Raw genomic sequence first — 13,155 nt, forward strand, 5'->3', positions numbered from 1 at the left:
GGAACACCCTCATAGAAGCTGAGGGAGGGTGGTTAGGATAGGGGGTTTTCAGAGTTAAAAAGAGGAAGGGGGATAACATATGAAATGTAAATAAAGACTAAATCTGATAAAAAGTTTCAAAATTTTTTTCTAAAGTCTGAAAAATAATGACCAGCCTTTTTAATTTTAACAGTTATAATTAAAGGTTTTTTTTTCCCATTATAGAAATTGTGAAATCAACAAGATAGATAAACCCTTAGCTAGACTCACTAGAGGGCACAGGAACAACATCCTAATTAACAAAATCAGAAGTGAAAAGGGAGACATAACAACAGATCCTGAAGAAATCCAAAACACCATCAGATCCTTCTACAAAAGGCTATACTCAACAAAACTTGAAAACCTGGACGAAATGGACAAATTTCTGGACAGATACCAGGTACCAAAATTAAATCAGGATCAAGTTAATGAGCTAAACAGTCCCATATCCCCTAAAGAAATAGAAGCAGTCATTAATAGTCTCCCAGCCAAAAAGAGCACAGGACCAGATAGGTTTAGTGCAGAGTTCTACCAGACCTTCAAAGAAGATCTAATTCCAGTTCTGCACAAACTATTCCACAAAATTGAAGTAGAAGGAACTCTACCCAACTCATTCTATGAAGCCACAATTACTCTGCTACCTAAACCACAGAAAGATCCAACAAAGATAGAGAACTTCAGACCAATTTCCCTTATGAATATTGATGCAAAAATACTCAATAAAATTCTCGCTAACCGAAACCAAGAACACATTAAAGAAATCATCCATCCTGACCAAGTAGGTTTTATTCCAGGAATGCAGGGATGGTTCAATATACGGAAATCCATCAACGTAATCCATTATATAAATAAACTCAAAGACAAAAACCACATGAGCATCTCATTAGATGCATAAAAAGCATTCGAAAAGATCCAACACCCATTCATGATAAAAGTCTTGGAAAGGTCAGGAATTCAAGGCCCATACCTAAACATGATAAAAGCAATCTACAGCAAACCAGTAGCCAACATCAAAATAAATGGTGAGAAGCTTGAAGCAATCCCACTAAAATCAGGGACTAGACAAGGCTGTCCACTCTCCCCATACATATTCAACATTGGACTTGAAGTCCTAGCCAGAGCAATTTGACAACAAAAGGAGATCAAGGGGATACAAATTGGAAAAGATGAAGTCAAAATATCACTTTTTGCAAATGATATGATAGTATATATAAGTGACCCTAAAAATTCCACTAGAGAACTCCTAAACCTGATAAACAGCTTCGGTGAAGTAGCTGGATATAAAATTAACTCAAACAAGTCAGTGGCCTTTCTCTACACAAAGGATAAACAGGCTGAGAAAGAAATTAGGGCACAAAGGATAAACAAGCAGAGAAGGAAATTAGGGAAACAACACCCTTCTCAATAGTCACAAACAATATAAAATACCTTGGTGTGACTCTAACTAAGAAAGTGAAAGATCTGTATGACAAGAACTTCAAGTCCCTGAAGAAAGAAATTAAAGAAGATCTCAGAAGATGGAAAAACCTCCCATGCTCATGGATTGGCAAGATCAACATTGTAAAAATGGCTATCTTACCAAAAGCAATCTACAAATTCAATGCAATCCCCATCAAAATTTCAACTCAATTCTTCAACGAATTAGAAAGGGCAATCTGCAAATTCATCTGGAACAACAAAAAACCTAGGATAGCAAAAACTCTTCTCAAGGATAAAAGAACCTCTGGTGGAATCACCATGCCTGACCTAAAGCTTTACTACAGAGCAATTGTGATAAAAACTGCATGGCACTGGTATAACGACAGACAAGTAGACCAATGGAACAGAATTGAAGACCCTGAGATCAACCCACATAACAATGGTCACTTGATCTTTGACAAGGGAGAAAAAACCATCCAGTGGAAAAAAGACAGCATTTTCAACAAATGGTGCTGGCACAATTGGTGGTTATCATGTAGAAGAATGCAAATTGATCCATTCCTATCTCCTTGTACCAAGGTCAAATCTAAGTGGATTAAGGAACTCCACATAAAACCACAGACACTGAAACTTATAGAGGAGAAAGTAGGGAAAAGCCTCTAAAATATGGGTACAGGGGAAAAATTCCTGAATAGAACAGCAAAGGCTTGTGCTGTAAGATCGAGAATCAATAAATGGGACCTCATAAAGTTGCAAAGCTTCTGCAAGGCAAAAGACACCGTCAATAAGACAAAAAGACCACCAACAGATTGGGAAAGGATCTTTACCTATCCTAAATAAGATAGGAGACTAATATCCAGTATATATAAGGAACTCAAGAAGGTGGACTCCAGAAAATCAAATAACCCCGTTAAAAAATGGGGCTCAGAACTGAACAAAGAATTCTCACCTGAGGAATACGGAATGGCAGAGAAGCACCTGACAAAATGTTCAACATCCTTAATCATCAGGGAAATGCAACTCAAAACAACCCTGAGATTCCACCTCACACCAGTCAGAATGGCTAAGATCAAAAATTCAGGTGACAGCAGATGCTGGCGAGGATGTGGAGAAAGAGGAACGCTCCTACATTGTTGGTAGGATTGCAAGCTTGTACAACCACTTTGGAAATCAGTCTGGCGGTTCCTTAGAAAATTGGGCATAGTACTACTGGAGGATCCAGCAATACCTCTCCTGGGCATATATCCAGAAGATGTCCCAACCGGTAAGAAGGCCACATGCTCCACTATGTTCATAGCAGCCTTATTTATAATAGCCAGAAGCTGGAAAGAACCCAGATGCCCTTCAACAGAGGAATGGATACAGAAATTGTGGTACATTTACACAACGGAGTACTACTCAGCTATTAAAAGGAATGAATTTATGAAATTCCTAGGCAAATGGATGGATCTGGAGGGCATCATCCTGAGTGAGGTAACATATTCACAAAGGAACTCACACAATATATACTCACTGATAAGTGGATATTAGCCCAAAACTTAGGATACCCAAGATATAAGATACAGTTTGCTTAACACATGAAACTCAAGAAAAATGAAGACCAAAGTGTGGACACTATGCCCCTCCTTAGATTTGGGAACAGATCACCCATGAAAGGAGTTACAGAGACAAAATTTGGACCTGTGACGAAAGGATGGACCATCTAGAGACTGCCATATCCAGAGATCCATCCCATGATCACCATCCAAACGCTGACACCATTGCATTCACTAGCAAGATTTTGCTGAAAGGACCCAGATATAGCTGTCTCATGTGAGACTATGCCGGGGCCTGGCAAACACAGAAGTGGATGCTCATAGTCAGCTAGTGAATGGATCACAGGGCCCCCAATGTAGGAGCTGGAGAAAGTACCGAAGGAGCTGAAGGGATCTGCAACCCTATGGGTGGAACAACATTATGAACTAACCAGTACCCCGGAGCTCTTGACTCTAGCTGCATATGTATCAAAAGATGGCCTAGTCGGCCATCACTGGAAAGAGAGGCCCATTGGACATGCAAACTTTATATGCCCCAGTACAGGGGAACGCCAGAGTCAAAGAAATGGGAAAGGGTGGGTAGAGAATTAGGGGGGAGGGTATGGGGGACTTTTGGGATAGCATTGGAAATGTAATTGAGGAAAAGATGTAATAAAAAAATAGTTTTATATGAAAAAGAAAAGAAATTGTGACCTAAGATTAACTGACTACCAGAATAATCATATTCATACTGTTCAGGCAATATCTAGTATGTGAATGGGGAAGTGAGTGGGAAATTAAGTTCTGTATTATAGACAGAAGGTGCTACTGCTAAGTCTGAAAAAAAAATAAAGAAAAAATCTCAGACTGAGCAAGCATGAATGGCACCAATGTATAATGCCAAACAGATTGAAAATAAAATCAGATTGAACATGTCTGTGAAACACTGATAAAGAAAAACAAGTTGATGTATTATCTCGCATATTTCTCTGAGACTGATATATATATATATCAGTGTGGAATAGAGACTGTTGTTTTCTGATAAACCTTCATGGTATATCAGAAAATAGCAGTCATTATTACATAAGAACGTAATATCATTTGTTTATAATGATGCCTACTGTCATTTACAGAAATTAGACGCAAAAAGTATCAAAAGAGGTAAGAAAATCCTTTTCACTGGACTCTATGATACATTACTTAAATAGAAATAGTATCTTTTTAACTTAGGTTAGATTATATTTTACATTAATTTAACACAAAGTCATACTTTTAATGTCATTTAAATAAAGAACATTCATTAATTTGAATAATAATTACTATATTCCAGCTACTAGTTCTGGTGTTTCTAATATGTAAATCAAGAGTATATTATATTGGGATCTGTTGACAGTAAACAGATCAACAAAATATGGTATCATTCTTTCATGATTTTACATATAAATCAAGAGTATATTATATTGGGATATGTTGACATTAAGCAGACTTGCAAAATATGTTGTATTCTATCATAATTATACTTAAGACAAATAAACAGCATAATGAGGGTGTAGTGTGGTAAACAGCAGGGGTGTTGCTGCTACATATAGAATGGTGAGAGATGTCCACGTTAAGAAAGCAGTACTCGAGGGAGGATATAAATTGAGTAGAATAGTAAATGAAAAAACATTTGAGGAACTCCCTACTTCTCCCATTATAAAATGGAAAAATAAGAACGGCAGTGTAAGAGAACAAAAGGAAGATGAATAGCATTAAAAAAGCAGAACCATTGAATGTATAATAAAATGAGCAGGACTACATTATAAATTTCAGTATATTTTACTGAGTAATATGCAAGTTAATTAGAAATGTGAATCAAAAGAGTGAAATGGCATGTATATTTAAGAAGGATCATTTGGCTGCCTCCTGGGAAACAGGACAAAGGTGTGAATGTGAAAGGAAAAAAGTACAATTAGGAATAGTTTGTAAGATTTCAAGTGTGGAATAAGGTCTCAGTGGCTGTGATCAAGAGTTCAGGATAATCTCTTAATTGTATAGTGAGCACTAGTCCACCTAGTAATAGGTCATCCTGTTTTATTAATCCATCAAGACATACTTATCAGTTACTTAGGTACCTGAGAAATAAGTGAAAAATATTTAAGAAGTAATAGTTATTTTAATATATCAGGGCATTTATTGCATTTTCTATAAACCTTTGCTCTAGATAAATCACAAGAAATGGATGCAAATCAATACCCTCTTTTTAGATTAATATTCTTAACAAAATACTTCATCATTATGATCGCTATAGTTATCAGCTATGCACGAATGTCACAGTGACTGCCACAACTTGCAATCATAGTGATTTTTACAGCTGACCAATGAGACTACAATTGTGATCAGTTCAGATGATTAAAGGAGATGATGATTAATACTAGGCACTATAGTGACCACTATGAGTGATGTAAACATACAACTGACCACTTCAATAACCACCACAATTACCACCACAGTGACCACAACAGTGACCACTATGGAGGAAGATCACAGTGAACACTACAACTGACCTCCACAGTAACCACTATGTCTGACCCTATGGTAACATGTGCCCACTACTCCAGTTACAACAAATGGAATAGAAGTAACTCAACAACTTTCTAATTTGCTTTCAGTCCTGCTTCTCAAAATGAGACTTTTGAGTTGAGCAATTTGTGGGGCAAGACGCTATGGATAGATTTGTCATAGTCCCTAGGGGATAGTACTACTACTAGTAGTATACTACTATACTAGTAACATACTACTATTATTCCAATAAAGAGATTATTAACCCACTCCTAATAACATAATTATATCCACAGGTTAATGTATGTTAACCTTGTCAGAGAAGTCTCTTTTTGAAGTAAAGGAATATTAACACAGAGACTCCCAATTGCAAAATATGTATGCAGTAAGAGATTCTGTATTCTATATGAGTAGAATGTTCAGAACTAAGCACAATGTCTATATTGTGTCCCCATACATACTCAGAGATAATTGGAGAAAGAGGATACACAAAGTGTAAGAGCTAGAGTTGATGTTAGAGGGGAAAAATGTGTTTTGTGTATTCACCACATTATATATTGATTTGTCCAAATATTCTGTTACCTATGAACATAAGTGAAGCCTGGTATTATGAGGATTATGTCCATGGTGTAGTATATTTTGAGGATAACATGGATATCCATTATAGCATTGGATTCTATATATTCAGATTTCATGAGAAATTAATAAGGTAAATATAAATTATGTGCTATTTGAACATTTGCATTATTTGGATCCATTATTTGTAAATCCTTAGAAGCATTTACATTCAAATATTAAGGAATAACTCAAAGATATTATCACTCTTAAAACAAGAAAAATGAATATTATCAAAGATAAAATACTAGAATTAGGTAATGAATATTTTTCCACAACCAATGTTAGTATATACAACTATCAATACTGGAAGATCTATTTGCATCATCTAGGGATTACTTTCATTAACAGGGGCAGTGAGACATACTGGGGTAAAATACAGAATATATGTATACACATTTAAGACTTAATTTAAATTTTACCTATTATTTATTATTTCATATGTTAAAAAATTATTTCAGATTTATAATTTTGTAATACAGTTTTATATTATCATACTGAAACTATACAGTATACAGTAGATTATATTGGTTATCAACTACTTCAGATTGGCAACTTCCAAGAGAATAATAAAGCACACATCTGAGTGCCCCTGTGGGCACTTCAGAGACAATTAGATTATTGGGCTCTGACCTAATTAACACTTTAGTGGATTGGTGGGCTCAAAATGTGATGTTTATTAAAATATGATGGGAACTTTCAGAAGTGAGGGTTAACTTCATGAAGCAATTTAGTTTCAGGATTTTATCTGCTCCTACCAAAGTCAAGTTAAGAACTCAATTAAGTCAGTAGATAGAGTTTTCTACAAAACCTCCACTTTGATGCTCTGCCACACCATGGGCCCACAGGGTTGGAACAAGAAGCCCATGGACCAAATCTCATGAACTATCAGTTAAAACAAATCCTTTCTACTCTAATAAGTTCTGTCAGGTATTTGTTAGAGAAACAAAAGTCTGTCCTTTTATTTTCTACTAATAACCTATCTATCATGCAAGAATATATATTCTTGATATAATAGTCTTATCAATCTTTCTATAAATCTACCTATTTTATCATATCTCCATCTATCTATCTATCTATCTATCTATCTATCTATCTATCTATCTATCTATCTGTCTATCTATCTATCTATCTAAAACTCTAATGCCTGGAATACAACAATAAAATCAGTGGAAGCTTTTATTCATATGTATGTTTGTTAATTTTATCCCCCATTAAAATTGAAAACTATAAAATGTGAAATTTTATGCTTTAGGCCAATGGTTCTCTACCTGCAGGTCTAAAATCCCTTTAGGGTAAAATTTTATACCAATTTTACATTCTATTAAAGTGTATGGTAATATTTTTTTATGATTTCCTGAGATTTCCTTACTATGAAGAGGCAAATAACTTTTGAGAGCGTAGCTCTGGCTATGGCTGCTGGCCTTAACAAGTACTCAGAAGAATTTAGGTTGTAAAAAGACCAATATATCATCAATTATTTAAATCACTACTATTCGTACTCTAGAAGACTTCTAAATTCAGGATACTAAGCCCTTCTAAAAGTTACAAACATGTTTACAACATTTAAATGAATTTTTAAGTTAACTTTGACCTGTAATCCAAACAAATATATTAGACAAGCAGAATCTAATACCATTTAAAATTTTTAAATGTTTTCTTTTCTAAGGAAAGAAAATGAAAATTGCAAAGACAATATTACTTCATGCTGATTTTCTCTTAGCCACACCATGCAGTATGTAGTGTAAAGGTGTTACCTAATATAAGCTATACCTGCCAAAATTTCAAGGGATTTCTAAACTATGTCACAGAAATGTTGATACTTCTCAAGTAATAACTCATCAAATACTTGTATATTTCCTTTGATGTTTTCCTTTGAAATAGAACCATAGATGTAGGAAACCATGGTATATCCACAGCATATTGCAAGTATTCATAAAGTATTCATTGAAGGTATGAATCATTGCACCTTCAATGTGTTGAAGTAAAAACAGCAATAATGAAAATATCTCATAAGATATATTTTGGGCACTTAAAGGAATGTTGTACTATTTTTTACAGTTTATACTCTGTAGGCTTCCTTAATATATCCTCACATTTGAAACACAATATATGTAAAGTTCTTTTTAAAATTTGAATCATTTGGTCACAAACCAGATGATACATTAAAACATAGCATTGCTGTTTTTGAATAGCAAAATTGAACAACAAAATTATTTCCTTTTTCATATATAGCACTGAAGGAGACAAAATTTAAATTTTAAAAAATTCTTCAAACTCTTAAAAAAACTTCCCAGCCGGGCAGTGGTGGCACATGCCTTTAATCCCAGCACTTGGCAGAGGCACTTTGCAGAGGCACTTCAGAGGCAGAGGCAGAGGCAGAGGCACTTGGCAGAGGCACTTGGCAGAGGCACTTGGCAGAGGCAGGAGGATTTCTGAGTTCGAGGCCAGCCTGGTCTACAGAGTGAGCTCCAGGCCGGCCAGGGATACACAGAGAAACCCTGTCTCATAAAACAAACAAACAAACAAAAAACCAACCAACCAACAAACAAAACAAAAACAAAAAACTCCCATTTTTATTATATAAGCTGAATGTTAGATGCATAAGAAAATTTAGTGACATACTTATAAGACATAATATAGAATATCCAGTATTCTAAAATTAGGAAATTTATTTTCCAAATTTACTTGTAAAAAAAAAGCCCCAAGAATTTTCACAGTGGCTAAAAATATTTTTCTCTCCCTGTTGGCAAAAGAGATAATAAACAACTTAAGTGACTAAAGAAGAAAATTTTGTGTACTAAACAACTTAAGTGACTAAAGAAGATAATTATGTGCACTAATTACTATGAAATGAATGAGCAGTGTGGTTGGGAATGAAATAGTAGAAAGCTCTGATTTTGTGTGTGTGTGTGTGTGTGTGTGTGTGTGTGTGTGTGTATGTGTGTGCGCACACACGTGCGCATATGTGTCTGAGAATTAGTATCCCTAATGTGTCTCTGTGTGTGCATGTGTGTGTAGCACTTAGCAAAGGCCCTCAGTGAAGTGATTTTTGTTAAATAATGTATCTTGAAGGCAGAGGAAGAATGATGTCCTGTAATGATGGGTTTTTGAGTCATTTTTCTAGGGGATGAGAGTTCAGAGAGATAAAAGTGCTTGTCTTAATGCCGGGCGTGGTGACACACGCCTGTAATCCCAGCACTCGGGAGGCAGAGGCAGGTGGATTTCTGAGTTCGAGGACAGCCTGGTCTACAAAGTGAGTTCCAGAATAGCCAGGGCTACATAGAGAAACACTATCTCGAAAAACCAAAAACACAAACAAAACAAAACAAAACAAAACAAAACAAAACAAAACAAAACAAAAGTGCTTGTCTTTGTTATTTGAGTTCAGTCTCCAGATCCCAAAGTAGAAAAAGAAAACCAGTTCTCTAAATTTCTTCTTTAACCACTACAGAGATGCTGAAGCAGTAATACCAGTACGCATACACACACACACACACACACACACACACACACACACACACATACACACACACACAGAGAGAGAGAGAGAGAGAGAGAGAGAGAAACATACACTCACACAGAGAAACACACATATACATATACAAATGGACACACAGAAACACACACATGTTCATACACACACAGACTCCAAAAGCATACACATGGCACACATTCATACACAAACATACATACACATACAAAAATATAGACACACATACACACAGATTTACAAACACTCATCTGAAGAGTAATAATACAGTTTAAAACTAATTGAACAAGTCATTTCTAAAAGATGAAATATGTCAAACATTTATATAATTATTGGAGTAACTGAATGCGCAAAAAGTAAATCAAAATCAAGAAATGTGTTAAAATGTATATTATAATTAAGATATGCAAGAAAATAAAAAGCTATAATTTACTAAGAATGCTTCAGATAAAAAATAGATCCTACACATATTATATGAAATAATTGATATTTATTTAGTTAAATTAAGCAATGAAGAAATAAGCTCAACAAACTGTTTAAAAGTTATCTCAAATATGAATAGCCAGACAGCTATAGGTCATAGTTTGACTTTGCAGATGGGAAGCATTTGTGCCACTGGAGAGAGGTTTACTGCACAGTGCTGACCATAATCTATTTGAGAAAATATACTAAGAGCTAAAAATAGTCAGAGAAGTTAAAGAAGGTCACTTATTTTTACAGACATAATCCATACAAAGACATTACAGTTCCAAACAAATTTATCTTAAAGCCAAGAGTGTCCAATTTTATAAAATAAATACTACTAGATGTATATCCACAGATCATTTCAAACATAGTATTAGTAGGTGAATTTAACATCCCATTCGCATGAATAATAAATAATAAAACATAGAGGGAGGAATATCTGAATTAAGTGGCATAGCAGATCAAATAGACTTAATAGAAATCTATAGATTTCTAAACTATTCAAACACTTTAGAATGCACCATCTTCACACCAGTCCAGAATAGTTTACATAATTTAAATCATTAACAAATATGGGAGAACTTACATAATTATTTGTATATGTTTGCTCACAAAGGTAGCTAAAACAACTTGGTTCCAGATTTTTACTGAAAATGGACCATGTATTTTGAGAAAACATACTTTCTTCTTGCTCATATGGAAATTAAAAGTAAAAGATGTTTTAGTTACTTTTTACTATTGTGAAGAGACATCACTACCAAGGCAACTTATACAAGAAAGGGTTTATTGGGTTTCCAGTTTCTGGGTGTGAGTCCATTACCATCATGCAGGAAGCATGAGGGCAGACAGACATGACTCTGAAGAAGGTGCTGAGACCTATTGTAGGATTGTGGGTCCCATGTCCGCTCATGTGACAGGTGGAGCTGGTTTGGAGTCTGCCAGGGCCTTCTGTTTCTTAGGCAGTTTGACACCCAAGCATCGCTGGGAGTGGTGGAAGTGCCAAGAACATAGTGTCCTCCCCTGCTGGATCTAGCCTGGGGCTCAAAAAAGGGGAGCTCCAACTGGTTCCAAGGTGATTGTCCTTGGCATGGATGGTACAGGAAGAATGTGTGGGAAGGAAAGCTTATTGTCTATGCCCTTTGGACCTCTAAGTATCTCATTTACATGGAGATCTCTGTCTTGAGCCTCCTTGCCCACAGGTCTCCTCTATTTTTATTTTTATTTTTATTTTCTTCTCTTTTCTTTCCTTTCCTTTTCTTTTATTTTCTTCCCTTTTTATTAGATATTTTCTGTATTTACATTTCAAATGTTATTCCCTTTCCTGGATTCCCCTCCAAAAATCCCCTATCCCCTTCCCCCCTCTCCCTGCTCACCAAGCTACCCACTCCCTCTTCCTGACCCTGGCATTCCGTTATGCTGGGGCATAGAACCTTCACAAGACCCATTGATGACCAACTAGGCCATCCTCTGCTACATGTGCAGCTAGAGGCATTAGTCCTACCATGTGTTTTCTTTGGTTGGTGGTTTAGTCCCAGAGAGCTCTGGAGGTTACTAGTTAGTTCATATTGTTCCTCTTAAGGGGATGAAAACCCCTTTAGCTCCTTGGGTACTTTCTCTAGCTCCTTCATTGGGGAACCTGTACTCCATCTAATGGATGACTGTGCACATCCACTTCTGGGTTTGGTGGTTGTATACGGGATGGGTCCCCAGGTGGAGCAATCTCTGGATGGTCATTCCTTCAGTCTCTGCTCTTTTTCTATTGTCTTGGTGTGAGATGCTAGAAGATGCCTCATCTACATATGGAGGGCCTTAGGGTGTTTCCCTTATGTGATTGGTGACCACAAATCTGTGGGGGGCTGTGGCTAGTGACATGAGCCTGGTGCCTGGGAGCAGGGTCTCAAGGCTTCAAAGCCTTTAGCTCAACCAAGGACCAGGCTATCATTCATGGTTCACTTCCCCGTAACCTATAGTGTCATAAGCAAGTAAAAGGTAGACAGAAAAAGCTAAGTAAGAAATATACAGGATTAATGATTTCAAAGCCTCCCTCCTTGGCACACCTCCAACTGAATCAACCAAATTGGTTATCAGTACCAAGTAGATCATCCCTAGATACATGTACATGCTGGCACATTTAGTGTACTCAGCAGATTTTCACATGCATATGCTTATTTGTATATGTGAATATATAATAAAAATGATTAAAAAAAGAGGGAGGGCACAAATTCTGGAAGGATTGGAGTAAGGGAGATGCATAAGAGAAGTATGAGGAAATTGTGTTTCTAGTAACATCAGAAGCTACATCTCTCCAACATGACCTTTCAACATGAAGTGAACAAGGAAGACAGTATTACCTCTGGAATTGGAGGAACTTATGATACAATTTTTATGAAAAATATTTGGTATCACTGATACTGGCTTAAAATACATATGTTTTCATAACAGTGCTATATTTGTGGAATTTTATGGATTTAGTTTCTGATTTTAATTACTAGGAGACACAAGTTCATAACAAACTCTCATATCATCTTTCTACCCCATTTCTTCAATATTCCCTGAGCCTTACTTAAGTGGCTGGTGTTTTGCAGTGGTATTCTTTGGAACTGAGCTCTAGAACTCTACATATAGATTGGCTGTGGTTTCCTGAAATAGTCTCTATAAAGATTATACTTATATGTGGATATAAGGAGAATGATGTACTGATTGTTATCAGTGGCTATTCTAGTTTAATAAGTTAATGGTTGTAGATTATCCTCCCATAACCATGATTTCCTAGTACTAAGTAGTTTGCTACAGTCTCCCTAACAGATTTGATAACTTTCTTCTTCAGTGATTCTTAAGTTCATTTGGGGGGGGGGTCATTAGATAACAATGTGTTAGGTGTGCCACTACTGTACCCATAGAGTTAGTTTAACATGTTAGCTGTTGATGTACTTCATTGGAGTCATAAATAGGTGTGACAATTAAAAGTTTCTATACTTTGGAAGCTGCATGGTGCCTATTTGTATTATGAAAGCTAGTCCTCAGGGATCGGACATTCAGGTTACTTCCAACTCAGCAGCCTCTGTACCCTGTATCTGAAGTGCTTAGTGT

The sequence above is a fragment of the Mus caroli genome, unplaced genomic scaffold, assembly GCF_978045245.1.
Source record: "Mus caroli unplaced genomic scaffold, Mus_caroli_1 scaffold_14, whole genome shotgun sequence".
Taxonomy (NCBI): Eukaryota; Metazoa; Chordata; class Mammalia; order Rodentia; family Muridae; genus Mus; species Mus caroli.